General features: G+C 39.5%; 1 protein-coding gene across 5 annotated transcripts in view; it reads right to left on the bottom strand.

Annotated features, from left to right (window-relative positions):
• Spn (protein phosphatase 1 regulatory subunit spinophilin) overlaps window positions 1-13525 on the bottom strand; it is a 251523-nt gene extending 237998 nt beyond the window's left edge. For all 5 annotated transcript variants that reach the window (XM_071595653.1, XM_071595654.1, XM_071595655.1 and 2 more), the window contains exon 1: window positions 13166-13525. The gene's annotated coding sequence lies outside the window, so the exon portion shown is untranslated. The remainder of the gene's footprint in view (window positions 1-13165) is intronic.
• Window positions 13526-14111: the final 586 nt, after the last annotated feature.

Here is a 14111-nt window from a genome sequence, read left to right as displayed (position 1 = left end):
GATCGAAGAGAGCGACGGTAACAAAATCCTTTACTACCGCCATCATTCATAATATTAAGTGAATTTACCAGTAAAAGGCGAGACAGTAGTGATCACCTCTAATCTGCTAACCAATCAGTAATATTTCTTTAACTGGTCGAATTGCGTTTTTAGGGCCGAAATACCGGTTCCCTTATCAGCGCCAGAGTCGCTCAAGGCTAGGCATGAAATCAACGAAAACATCTCGCGGGCCAGTCCACTATCCATCCCATGGGCCCAGCATCCAACGGCAAAAAGGAGAGCGCCCCATTCCCAGGGGCACCAATGTCTTGTGCCGATAACATTAAACCTATTGCACTAAATAATAGATTTACCATCCCGACATTTCAGACATGGCCGTTAGCATTCATTTCGTGGATGATAATCTAAATTTCACTCCATCAAGCTCAGATTCTATCACTCCCATAGAGACCATCACACGAACACCGACTCTAAAGGAAGATATTCCTATGAATTTGTTAAGAAAAAAGTCGCGAGGTTAGATTATCATCAGAACTATTTTACCGACTGCATAAAAAAGATAACAGAATCACGTTGCAAAGTATGCAAGCCGATTTATTGAAACAACAATAAAAAATACCTCCAACCTCCACTTATAACCACCGTCATGAGAGGAGAGACGAAGGGCGTGTCTCGGTTTGAGGATAATGGTATTGCTACTATCATATTTCCAATGCTGTCTCATACAAGCTTTCAAAGTAATATGGCCATTCCCACTCCTAACACAAACCACAATTATCAACCAGTAGGTTGGTTTGATAGGTGAGGGTAGAGCACACCTAGTACTGAGCCCAAATGCGCGTGAAATGCACACAATTAGGGGTGGCAAGTGGGGGGGGGGGGGCAGTTCCTTTCTCTATGTTCTGGTGCACGAAAAATCACACAGTCCAACCCCGCTCAAACGTAATTGACAAAAAAGTACGACGACAGCAGAAAACAAAATTCAACCGAAAATCAATTAACAGTTTTTTGTCTAATAACGTGCGTATGAGCGATAGAATAGAAATATTTACCTGATCGTTTTCAATGTCCCAAAGAGTCTTTAAAAACTAGAGTTCAAAGTCAATTTGCATAATGCGATAAGAGTGTGCACCAAGCACAGGGCTCACCAAGGCGAGATAAGACCGGGAGAGCGTAAGTGGAAATGCCACAAGAAAAAGATAAAGGAAAAAAGATACCTTTACATTATGAAGAAGGGAGACGCGTAATTACGAAAAAAACTATTACTCTGGGATTCATAGTTCCCAAGTAATTTTAAGGAGGCGTACCGATCTAAAATCTAGGTATTATTAAACAGTCACATGCCACAAAAATGTAGCAATATCAATTTTTTACATATTAAAAAAGTGATCAGAAATTACAGGAGATAGTTCATTACGAGCGTGATGATAATTCTTCGGTTCCATAATATTTTATCGTTTAAATGTAAACATAGCCTACTGTCGGTTACACTACAAACACAAACAAAAAATTTCCCCGCAAAAACTAATTTGTACCTGACGAAACAAATCATGTGGCGCTGTTATAGTTTTTCGACGACTTAAAGATCAGAAATTTCCGCTAATACTAAAATGGAAATAACATGTCCCAAAAAATACGAAAACCACACATTCGGAAATTGTAGTCAATCATGAAGAGAGCAAAATGATTCTTTCACATGAAAACCGGACGGTTTTTCTCAAATCTACTCTCTCACACAAGAATGCCTTGAAGTGAAGTTCGTCGATGTTGAGGAATAACAACAGAATACGATTTCTAATTGGAGGCTTAGCGTTTGATTCGACGGTGGATGTGAGATTCCCGCTTCGGTAATCCAATATCATATAATTATTAAGAAGCAGAAAATTTCAGATACGCTTTTGACTATGCGCAATTGTCGATGAAATTTCGTGAAAAATTAAAAACTGTGCCAGGTTTGGGCAGTTAATAATTTCCGTCCTCAAATTGTTATAGATGCAACCATTTAATAGCAGAAAAGAAATTAAATGGGGTTGTTCCGGTGACTAGTGCACTGAATTCGAACATGGAGGGCACAGGTTCAAATCCCGTCGAGGACGCTAATGCCGACGCCGGGTTATTTTCGACACTCATTTGTCGGTCCCCTAACGTTTAATACTAGAGTCAGATATTAATTAGCGTAAACAGTTCCCGGTAAATAACCTTTTGGTTTATTAAAGACCTCGTGACCCACGACAACCTCGCGGGAATCATTCCTGCGAGGGACAAAGTGCGTCGGTCCACGGAGAGCACCGCGCTTGGTCGAAAAAATCTCGGGCGAGACTTTCTCATCAAGCAGACGTCGCACAATGCCCATCATAATAACGGAACGCCGAGTAACGCCGCTCTGATCAACAACAACGGCGTTGTTAAGGGCAAGCTCCGCCTATACTACGTCACCGCACTGCACATTACACCGTCGGGCGTCTTTTTTAAGTTCCACTTAATTACGGGCCGAACCTTTTAAGGCGCTCCACCGTCTCCCACCCTTTTCCTCCTCTGATATCGAGGACGTTATTACTTCTGTTCCACTGAGAGACTTAACCAGCAGCCTTGCTTTCCCCTTTTGCCGTTTCATGACACAGCTCCATTGGCAGAACGGAGCACGCGATCCCGCGATCTGTTATCTCGTAAACTCCGTGAGAGAATTCCGTGGAGGGCGGGTAAAAAGCACAAGAACAAGAGCCATCGGTCGTGTTACATCGATCGATCTATATTATGTACGGCGGCACTATGAATTATCTCCCAATAAAGAAAAACGAGGGTTTCCTCGGGAATCAAAGGTAACAGTCATGAGGTGGCAATAAAGTCAATTCGTCGCATAACAAACACGAGTTGGATCCATTAGCGAAAATACCTGTAATCTATTCAGCGACATATTTAAATGAGGCTATAAACGCCGCCACTTATTCTACGGGAAATTAAAAACGGAAGCCGTCATTATGATAACACGCCTGTGTCACGGAATCCCTATCTCACGTGATCATTGTACATTTTCCACGATAGAAGGCAAAAATTTTTAGAAAGCCTTTCCCCTTTTTTACTTCCTTCGACAAATATTTTCTGAATCGTTAGATTAACTGCGAGGTGATTCAAGGAATTAAAATACTCTTAAAACTATCGCCACGGGCGGCATGAAGTCAAACATTCAATGAGCCACACCGATTATTTTCTATCTCATCAGAGGTAATTCTATCAGTACGAGGAACCAATTCAACCATGGGTATTAACCATCTGCCTATTGCGGACAAAATCGCCCGCCCCTGACCACGGCGAACAACAATAATTTTTAAGCTTTTATGGCATGGCATGATTCACCTAATATCAGAAAAAAATCATTGTTTACATTGTGTAAGTATCCCACCGACTTGGGGCTTTGACTACATTTCCTTGAACAGCAATTACCAGATCGTCAACTCATTATTATTAAGAATATCGCCACCAACTCCAAATAACTTCCCTTTCATTGGTATTTTGTCGCAAAAAACTTAACCTGATCTCCAAGCAGTGTTGGTAATTATCGATAACGAAACAGGCTAATTATGAAATGAACAGCGACTAAAGAAGAGACTTTTCTGTAGAGACTGGTCCTAGACTTAGAAGAACCTTAATATTTCGAAAAACAATTAGACATACGTAAGGTTAAATTTTATTCCACGTCAATATAACTTTAGATTAGATTTTTTTCTGTTAGCGTACACACATACTATCCAATGACAAGGCGAAAACAAACGAATTATGTACGATACCTAAATGTAAAAGAAATGACTCACGATTCCATAAAAACCACAACAATTTAACCATACATAAAATTATTCATCAACAATTCCTTGTTCAAACTGAACTAATATGAGCCAAAAAACTTAACAATAACATCCTCACGAAGAAGGATCTGCATATATCTTGACATACACACCATGCATGAGAAGGTATAGGTATTTACATTCATATGGCAGAAATACAATCAAATATTTATTTATATTCGTAACATATCATAACCTAATATTATTTGCTCAAGACTAGCAAATTACACAGACGCGTAGACTTGAAAACTTATCCCTAAGGTACGCACGCGCATATTATTCAAAGGTTCAATTAATATCCTCTTTCTTTGAGTAGAGTTTAGAAAAAAAAAACGAATAATTATGTTGATTGTCTTTGAGGCAAACATATTGAAAAGGACATTAGTAAAATGCACATATATGGCCAAACATTACTTCAAAGGAAATAAATGCACGCTTTAGGAATTTAGCAGTCTAGTGGGAGATATTTGATTAAAATAATAGTCTATCTAATGAATAGAGTTAATCAAATTTAGTCAATCAAATAAATAATGAATCTTTAATTTATCCTAAGCTTTGGGTTACGTTATGAAGAGTGCGTGAAGGAAGAATATCCAAATAGCAAACCTTGCACGAAAATTCTTTTATCCAGTTAGTCAAACTTATTTCAGTGGATTATAATATGAAAGAAGAAGAAAGCCCTCGACTTAATAAAATGAAAGTTTGGAGGTTTCAACGCGCATTGCTAATGGGAGCTAGCCCGGAGATAATCTTTGAAGAGCTATAGAGCTAATCGAGACACATTATTTTTTCTCGAGGACCACCACACCCTAATTCCTGTCACATTTCCCGTCTCCCATTAACTAATGGGAACTGCGGGAGGTAAGGTCGGGTCGCAGCTGAACCAAGGCAGTTCCCACCGTCGAAAATTCTGTAAGGCTATCAAACGAAATCAACATTCAATCTACAAAGCACTTATCCCCATTTTAGAGTGTCCTTTCAAAAGGCAAGGTTGCAAAACGGACTTCCGCTAACGAAAGAGATGCGGCAACCAAATTACGCCCTTCTGCCTCCACGTGAGGCAGATCACTATTTCCCTAAGTAAGTCATGGTGGTAGATGTGGAATGATAATGGGTACGTACTCGCAGCAAAGCACCTCAATACCTTTGAAAATCTTTGCTTAGAACTGCTGGCATTATTCCCTCCTCCTTGCAAATGCTTCTTTTGCATGTGCAAGTCCTCTAGATTGACGTATTTTACTCCATGGCCAATTTAGTAAAATAACCATACTGCAGAAATACATAAATTGTTCAATCATAATCCTCGTACTTTTGCATTTAACTAATCCATCCTCTTTCCCAAGAATCTCATTAATTTTGATTGAACACGGGCATTCACGTTTCTCAATGATAAGCTTGAAAATAACTCCGACCATTTGATTGACTTGTCTACAGGCTTGATCTAATGCAAACAAAACAGACATAATGAGCCCTACACCCGCTTTCAATTCAAACTGAAGCCCTTTCTACGCCCTTCATGCCATTTCGTCGTCGTGTAAGTTACAAACGGGGAGATAAGGGACAGCCATTTCACTCGAATGCTTAACTCCGTCATTTCCATTCATCATCCGTTACTTGTGCACACATTTCGAGTAGGATGCCTATCACACATTCCCACTCCGATGTTCTACTTCGCTAAATAGTCCACAATGCTTTTCCAGCGACTAGATATAAATACAGCAAACTATATCATCCCGACTAAATGGCATTTATATGCACTGAAAGAAGTCTAATGGCCAAACCCTTTAATTAAATATACTACGGCATTGTCTGGAAAACGTTCTCCAATATCATCTCTAGAGATATTCTGAAAAATCCCAAAGTTACTTTTTATTTACAATTCTCGCAGCTCTCTTCCTTCTCCACGTCGAATCAAATACGTCATTGTCACCATGGCTTACCTCTAGAGAAACGACTGGTATGTCATATATTTTCATACTGTTCTCCTTCGTATTAATCTCTTAATGGTCTGCGAATTTCTTCGGGTTCTATTAACATATTTCCTCTCTTCTTTCATAATAGGTATCGTATTCCTTTTTCTTCCCCGCAGAAATTATTCCATCTTCTTGTATTGCCCATCAATTTCCATTCACTTATATGCCTCCAAATCATCACCCTGCTCTCTAAACTTCGCTTGCGTCCATTCTGATTCCTTACGTTCCTTCTCCCTATTGATTTCTCCCATTTTAATACTTTTTGATTCGCTGTATCTACCCCTCGACGATTCCGGAATTCCGCTGGACCGTTACCCTCTCTCTCCAACTTGCCTATTCACCTCTCCGCTGATATGAAGCTACTCAATAGGTTCCGTACTTAACTTTACTGTTTCCTCCCATGAAACGGAAGATATCCCGTTTAGTTCTTTTTGACATCATTCTACCCACCTTTCCCCTCTTATCGTCATCCTTGTGCTGCCACTAACACCAACTAATAATTTGTAATATTCCCTTTCATCTTCAAAGTAAATCTGCATTTCGACACACACACATTTGTACCATTTATTAATTGCGCGATGTATAGATTGATAAATACATCAAATAATGCGATAAATTAACAATGCTAGTTCTAAGACGGTTTGTGAGCGTCTCAAGTGAATAGTCGTTTCCTTCGCTGAGGATCGTGAACGGAAATTAGAGCAACGGATTCACATTAGCGTGTGTCACAAAGAGGGCCGTACCTTAATGTTAGCTACTATGTAATGGTGTCCACATTATTGTCCCGTAGCTCACGTGTTGAAAAGAAACTAACCAACAAAATCACTCCGGAGAGTGAAAAATCCGCTAGCGGCTGCAACTAGCGTGAACGAACACGCAATCCGAATCGGATACCGCTCTCGGGTAAGCGGATTTAAACGGCGACCTCCCCGGATTACCTCCCACTACGAATCAAAAAAAATACTTGGCGCCATTTTTTTCGCCGGAGAGCTACACCACAACACCTAGGAGCTTCCAAAGAAAAAAACATGGAAGCTGAGTTACCTTCATAATCTGGAAGGAGCCATCCCTAGCCCGCGGTTCCGTTACCAGTAAGAATACATTAATAAGAATTGCAAAGAAATACCGCCGGTATGAAAACAAGCAAATACACAAATTAAAGTGTGTTTACGTGTATATGTGTATTTCTATATATACATATATATATATATATATATATATATATATATATATATGTAAACCAAAAACTAGATGAAAAAATTATACGTATAATTCTTGACACAACCGCATTTAATTGTAGTTTTATGCATATATATATATATATATATATATATATATATATATATATATATATATATGTGCAATTTTAATCTAGTTTTTGCCTTTCTAAATTAACGTCAAACTTAATTGTCCTCTTTCTTGGAAACATCATTACCTTTGTTTTATTTACAAAGATTCTCATCTCTTACCGATCATACTAATGACTTTCTTGATTATCTGCATATGAAAGCATTGCATTGAAAAGCTTGATTATCTGCATATGGTACGAGTGGAGGATTGAGGATAGTCCGGATCGGTGGGGTTGGGAAGAGGCGCAAGACAATAGTTTCCATTACCATCCGTGCTTTTCAACGTGTATGTGGAGGAAATGACAAAAGAAAGATGGGAAGAACTGGAGATAGGATTGAATGTCGTGGGGAATCCATAAAAATAGTAGGATTTGTGGATGATCAATCTTTAGTTAGCCAGTCAGCCAAGAGCTTACAAACATTGCTTAGCCCATCAGAAAATCATCAGTATGATAGGTTAGAGATGATAGTCGATATAAATAAAATAAAGGTAACGAGTTTTTCGAGAACATGTAAACTTTGTTTAAACGCTAAAACAGGAGGGCAAAAACTAGAGTCGGTAGAAAAGTTAACCTAACTTGTAAATGTTTTGGCCAAGATGTTCACATTGGTAGGAACAACTTAAGAATTAAGTAAGGCAAAGAAACTTTGACAAGGAGGATTTGATGGCAGATATGTTGAGTAAGGATTTTAAGAAATGAATACTGAGAACTTTGAAATTGGGCGTAATTTTGCACGGCGCGGAAACATGGTCATTGAAATAAGATGATGGGCGTAGAACAAAAGCTTTTGAAGGTGGGTGTGGTGAAGGATGAAAAAAAGTGAAATGGACAGAAAGGAAAACGAACAGAGAGGTACTATGCATGATGGAGGAGGAGAGATGATTGCTAGAAGAAATTAAAAAGAGACAGGAAAAGTGGATGCAGAGAATTGTGAAAGGCGACGAAATGTTGAAGATCGTGGAAAGAGGGGAGGACGCACTGTGCTCAACCTTTTTCGCTACGGACGAGACGACAGAGGATACGCAAATGATAAGGGTATTCTAAAGTCGATCTACCGTAAAGAGTATTGCTGCTTTTAAACGATATTTTAATCGTCGGGGATTTGTTGATGGACCTAGCATTGATAGTGGCGATTCTGATTGCGCTCTGGCAACGAGGAGCGTGGTCTTCGGAATTCGTGCACTACGATCGTGACTCGTTCCGCCGCGGGTTTCTGCTCACAATTGGCTCTATAGGGCCCAAGTCACTTGAAAGAGGCACCAGAGAGAGAACGGTACACTTCTACCATTCTCCAAGGATCTCACATGCCACACTCATGCTCTGGTGCTGCCACACAATTGTTCCCACACAATATGTAAAGAAGACCCGTGCCGAGAGTTAGCTGAGAAACTTTGAAAAATATCGCTAATCCGAAGAGTGGCATCTTGGTTTCTCGTGAAGTACTCTCGCTCCTTCGCTGTCCCTCCGTGAACTCCTTCACTCATCTCCGCTCTTGTCACTCCATACAGTTATCCCACTATTCCATGTAAATTCGAACCTTCGAAAGAGTGACTCACCGGAAAATATAATTTAACGGGGTCGAATGAGTACGTAGGGAACCCCCTCAAGTCTTGTCGCGTACTTCTAAACTCGGCATAAGGTACCAACATAGGAACTTAGGTGATGGATATGGGAAGAATATCGCAAGTGAATTGGAGTGAACACCGGGAGCTTGTGCACGTGACGGCTACTCAATATGAATAGCATACGTATGCCTACTTACTCGTACATGCCACTTTTCAGCGCCCTCTATTTGAAGAAGGGAGAGGGCGGTACTTGTACACCCACTTGCATCCGCCCTTATAGAGAACTGAGGACTGCTCTGTATACAGGTATGTAGTACTTACCTAGGTCCATCGTCACTCTTCGATACGAATGGATCGAAGTAGCGTTTGGTTTTTCATAACCTTGGCTACACCGGTATCTATCTGGTTCATGGCGGCCTGCAGCCCAGATTGCCAACCGACTTACATTGAGACGCATGATGTTTTATTAGCATAATTTGCCAACTTATTACATGACAGTTCATAGTTTATGGATTAAGTAACTTTTGATCGGTACATTTTATCCTTTCAAACTCCTAATTATCTAGCACGCATTTAAATAACGATTTTTTGGTAGCAGCACCATAATTCTGACAGTTCCCATTCTCCATCGCAGTGAGAACGCTTTGCCTTTTTCCTTTCACTTTCTGTGGTTTTATGTCGGTCGGTCTTTTGAGGCTCTCACTAGCTCACAAATCCTCGGGAGTTTCTGTGACAGTGATTATACCAACCACCAACTTGGATTTATCCCTTGATTTATATTGGTCATAATAAAAATTGAAGATTATTCTCTCAAGTAATTCGATGAGTTCGGCCAATTATTTAAAAAATTTATTTCTCTGAGCGAAATGGTGCCACATTCCTTAAACAATAAACCAATTTGCATTTGGTTCTATGAATTTTCATTTGCTTCGATTCCCGAGAATAATATTTCTTGAATTTATGATTACTGTTTCCTAAAAATTTTAAAATCAATGAAGGTGCACATAGACAAAATATGAATTCAGGAGATCTGTAAGTACTGTGAAATTCTTTTTGGCAATGTTTTACAAACCATACAGGTAGTGAGTGATCCGTCCTCGGGGAGACTTCGCCTTCCACCGATCAACTGCTGATTCACCACATGCAGGGTCATCCAGCAGAATGCTGGGACCGCTTGATCCTAAACAAGGCCGCATAACGCTTTACTGGCAATGAAATTAAAATAAACAAATTCGAATACGCCCACATCTGAGGCCCAATTTCACTCAAACTACGAGGCATAACGGGCCTACAAACATTAGTTTCGCTAAGCTAATAATGAATGATTGAGGTCTTCTGGAGTGAATATCAAGGTTGAATCGAGTCTTCGAAAGCTCTCATGGGTAAAAAGGGTACATCAAGAAGAAATATATATTTTAATCCATGAATAATGTCCACACGTTAGAGGTGACATTAGCCAATCCGCATAGTTTAGGTGCAGCACATCATCGTGATCTGAAGTTGATGTACTACATCGACACCTCGTCGGATATGAATTCGTAAACCATTGGAAAATTGGTGGAGTGCAATTACTTGGCCATTGAGCCACATCAGAAACTCTATTGTGGGCAAAATAAAATTCGGGCAGAAAAAAAGGTCGGGCCCACGACTTTTTTTCATTCAATCGGTTCGTAGTGGACCCCTAAATTCAAACTGGAAATTTTTTTATCCTACATTCAGATACCGGTACGGTGATGATTGTTTGAGGCAGGAAATATGACTATTGTTTGAGGCAGGAAATAACGCGGATGATGTATCACCTATAGTCTGTTCGCTGACTAACTGATGGTGACGCCAAACGATTTATTTCCATGTGATGCTAAAATTACTTGAACTTTATCTCAGGTCATCTCACACACTCTTGGGTCTTTGAAAACTTGGAAAAATAATCATCGAAATTCTTCTCTAACTCTGTCACAGGCAAAAAACCATGTCATCGTCTAAAAAATCCTTTACGCCCCTCACGACTTGAGAGCAAACAGGCCAAAAATACTGGTGGATTCGACAAATAACCAAATTAAAGGTGGCATCAGCGTTTTTGCAACTTGGAACTTATTACCATTCAATATTTTATCCGAATTGATTACAAAATGGCACAATTTTGTATTGTCTATAAATATTCACAGGCAGAAAGACGTAGGTGTGTCGATAATTTCAAGTGGCCAAATAAAATTAGAAACGAAATGTAAGAACATAGGCAAGAAACAAGAGGGGTAAAAAAACGGGGTAGAAGTAATTTGATAATCAGTTATCACGTGAAAATTGACGTCACGTGGTCGGTCACACAAGTCACAACGTTCAACCTCCCGTTCAGGCTCACTAACAATTACATCCGGTTCTTGCCTGGGCAAGTATATTATGGTAACATAACGGTGCATCGAAAATCCTCCACTGGGATTTTACTTTTATCACGTAGATCTCCAATACCTGGCACCTTCCGTAAACTAGGTATAAATTACCCCACTACTTTGCTCTGTTTAGTTTTTAAGTAAATTCTCATATTCGTTGTTTAACCAAACTATGACCTCGGAACTGCGCTTCGATTCAGTGGGCGATGTATATGGATCTAATTTTTCATAAGCATTTCGTTTTCATGCAGTTAAATAATTAATAGGTATTTCTCTGCAATATCGGACCACACCTGCACTTCTAATTTGGTTCTCAAGATGCACTGCATACAAATATTAACGCACAACACAAAAAACGGATCAATTACTAATTGATATCCTCTAACCCCCGTTGTCACTTTACACAGCAATGCACGGATATAAGGTCAAAAAACCAAAACAATCGAATTGAAATAACTCTGGAAAAAACCCGCAATTTGGAAGACGCGTCCAATAGATGATGATGGTACTTTCCTCTGGGTACCACGTGAAACATAAAAGTGCATAATGTCTTTTATCTTGGTCCAAAAAATGAGGATTTCGGAAAGTGGGATGAGAATCTCATTGTGGTATGCCAAGAGGAACGGTACCCAACACGCCTGGATGAAATTACCCGAAACAAGCCGACGTCCCATCCTTTCATTAGCACATTTATTGAAAGGCACTTCAGTTGTGAACCCCGTTCATCCTTATACTGACAAACTTTTTAAGGCGTTTGAATCTCACAAACTGCTATTTTAATAAATATGAATATCACCATGCGAATACGAAAGAATTTACAGAAGATCCTGCTAAAAATTGCCATTTCCATCTCTTCAAAATTCTTAATCGCTCAAGCGTGTCACATGCATTTGGCTACCACTACATCTTAGGCCTACGTTCCCAGATATTTTTATTTAAGCGACAATCATTGTGGACGGCTTGGTAGCGGAGAGGGTAAATCGTTTGCCTTCTGACCGATGGTCCTGGGTATAAATCCTGGCTATGAATGGATACTCCAACAGAACATATGATATTCAATATGCACCTCCATGAGAGTCCAAAGGCGGCACAGTGAAAGGAACCACCCTCGATGTGCGAAATTCGCACACCATTGAACATTGTACATTCAAGGTGAGCCTGCCCACCGATACGATATTTGGATTTAATACTTTTTTAGTTTAAAATTAACACTCCCGACTGATTAACTTGGCAACGTACGCACTAATTACATTCAGTCAGTAATAATGGAATGGAAAGGCGGATTTGTTTATGTATTTCTCAGTAGCTTGTGTCATAGAACATGTAATGTAAAAAATTAACTACATCCAAGTCTATTTGAAAACTATGCGATGAAAAAACGGACGCTAAGCGTCATTTCCAGCCATTAAATTATAACCACACCTTTGATTAGTTGTTCACTCCATTAAAATGAATAGCTCAAACAGTACGAAGATTTCGTAGGTACGCGATTTCTGATTACAAGAGATTACTAATAAAAACACTAACCATTCCCTATTTTGAACGTACTCATTAGCATATAGCTAAATAATACACGCTGTATTCGCCGAATCCATGCTACCAATAAACGGTTAAAAAAATGACTTCTTGGTCAAGGCGATATTTGCACGTGCTGGTACTTAAAAGAGTGTATGTATTCTTAAACAAGAGAAACTTTTCCCACCGGTCAATTTCTGAAAATGCTAATTTGAACATGAACCGTCATTTACTTTTCAGTTAGTCAACTACATTAGCAAAATAAGCGCCATGGAGTGCTATCCTTTGTATATATAGTTACTGCTAAATTTTCCCCCTCGAAAATAAGAGTGGATTTCCAATATGAGTTGATTATATTCAAATAACAGCACGATGTAAACAAAGACTATCGTATGCGAGCAGCATCCATGCTACCTCCTATGTTTTTCCTGGCAGCGGTGACCTACACTCACCCATAGCGATCGCATCTACACATGACACCTTTCATCTGCGGGCTGAAACCATGCACAGAAAATAAATGTAATGAAAGACTTACCGGAATAATTTCTGTAATATGATTGTAAGAGGACCAACGAACGTTCCAATGCAAAATATCCGAAACGGGCTGTTAACACAAACACCACAAGTCAAATAATTCAAACACTACAGTCACCTAATTGAATATAAACAAAAGGTAAACCGACTCCAAGAACTTGAAGGCATCCAGGAACAAAGGTGTACACTGCATAACAAAACACACACGTCACTCGGACACCGAAAATCAGAAAACTATCTTGACGATACGGCTAACCTCCAAAATCTAACTGATTCCGTCTTAAGTGGAAGTGGACGTATCTTTCCACATATTGGAGGCAAGAAGCCCCCGGGAGGGGTTAGACATACGGAAGACAGATATAAGTCGTCCATCACTTTCACCGAGCAGACAACCAAGCAAACTAACCGAAGTGAACATCAAGAAGCCAGGTGGTGCGCTACTATGTAGTTCGATAATCTCCCAGCAGAGGTAGCACCACCGTAATACAGTATAATAGTTAATACTCCATCTGCCATCTCAATTGTTCAAAAAGTCTTATTTTATCAACATTTTTCTATTCGTGGCACTACGCTCCCGTAAGCAGCATTGAGTCATGCAGAGTGTTTATCCTTAATTCATACTCAAACTATTACAATTAGTTTGTAATTTATATACTAGATGACAGCACGCTTCAGGCGAAGACGGCGTAGTGAGAGAACCGATTGAAATCATAAAATTTCGTGTGCTAGCTTTGGCTATCCATGTCATGGATCTCGAAAATTTCTACGGATCTTGCGCATAATTTTTTTCCCCGTAAGAAATTTCTCTGTTAAATATGTGCGAAAAAAGTATGTATGGGAATATCTCCAATAAACATCTGCATGTTCTAAAATATTGTGATTTTTGTTGGAGACTTGATTAGGGAAAGGTACGATTTTAAGGTAGAATGTATAAACAGAACAATCCC

The sequence above is a fragment of the Hetaerina americana genome, unplaced genomic scaffold (assembly GCF_022747635.1).
Source record: "Hetaerina americana unplaced genomic scaffold, ioHetAmer1.1.p SCAF_7, whole genome shotgun sequence".
NCBI lineage: Eukaryota > Metazoa > Arthropoda > Insecta > Odonata > Calopterygidae > Hetaerina > Hetaerina americana.
This window is presented reverse-complemented; position numbering and strand designations above follow the sequence as displayed.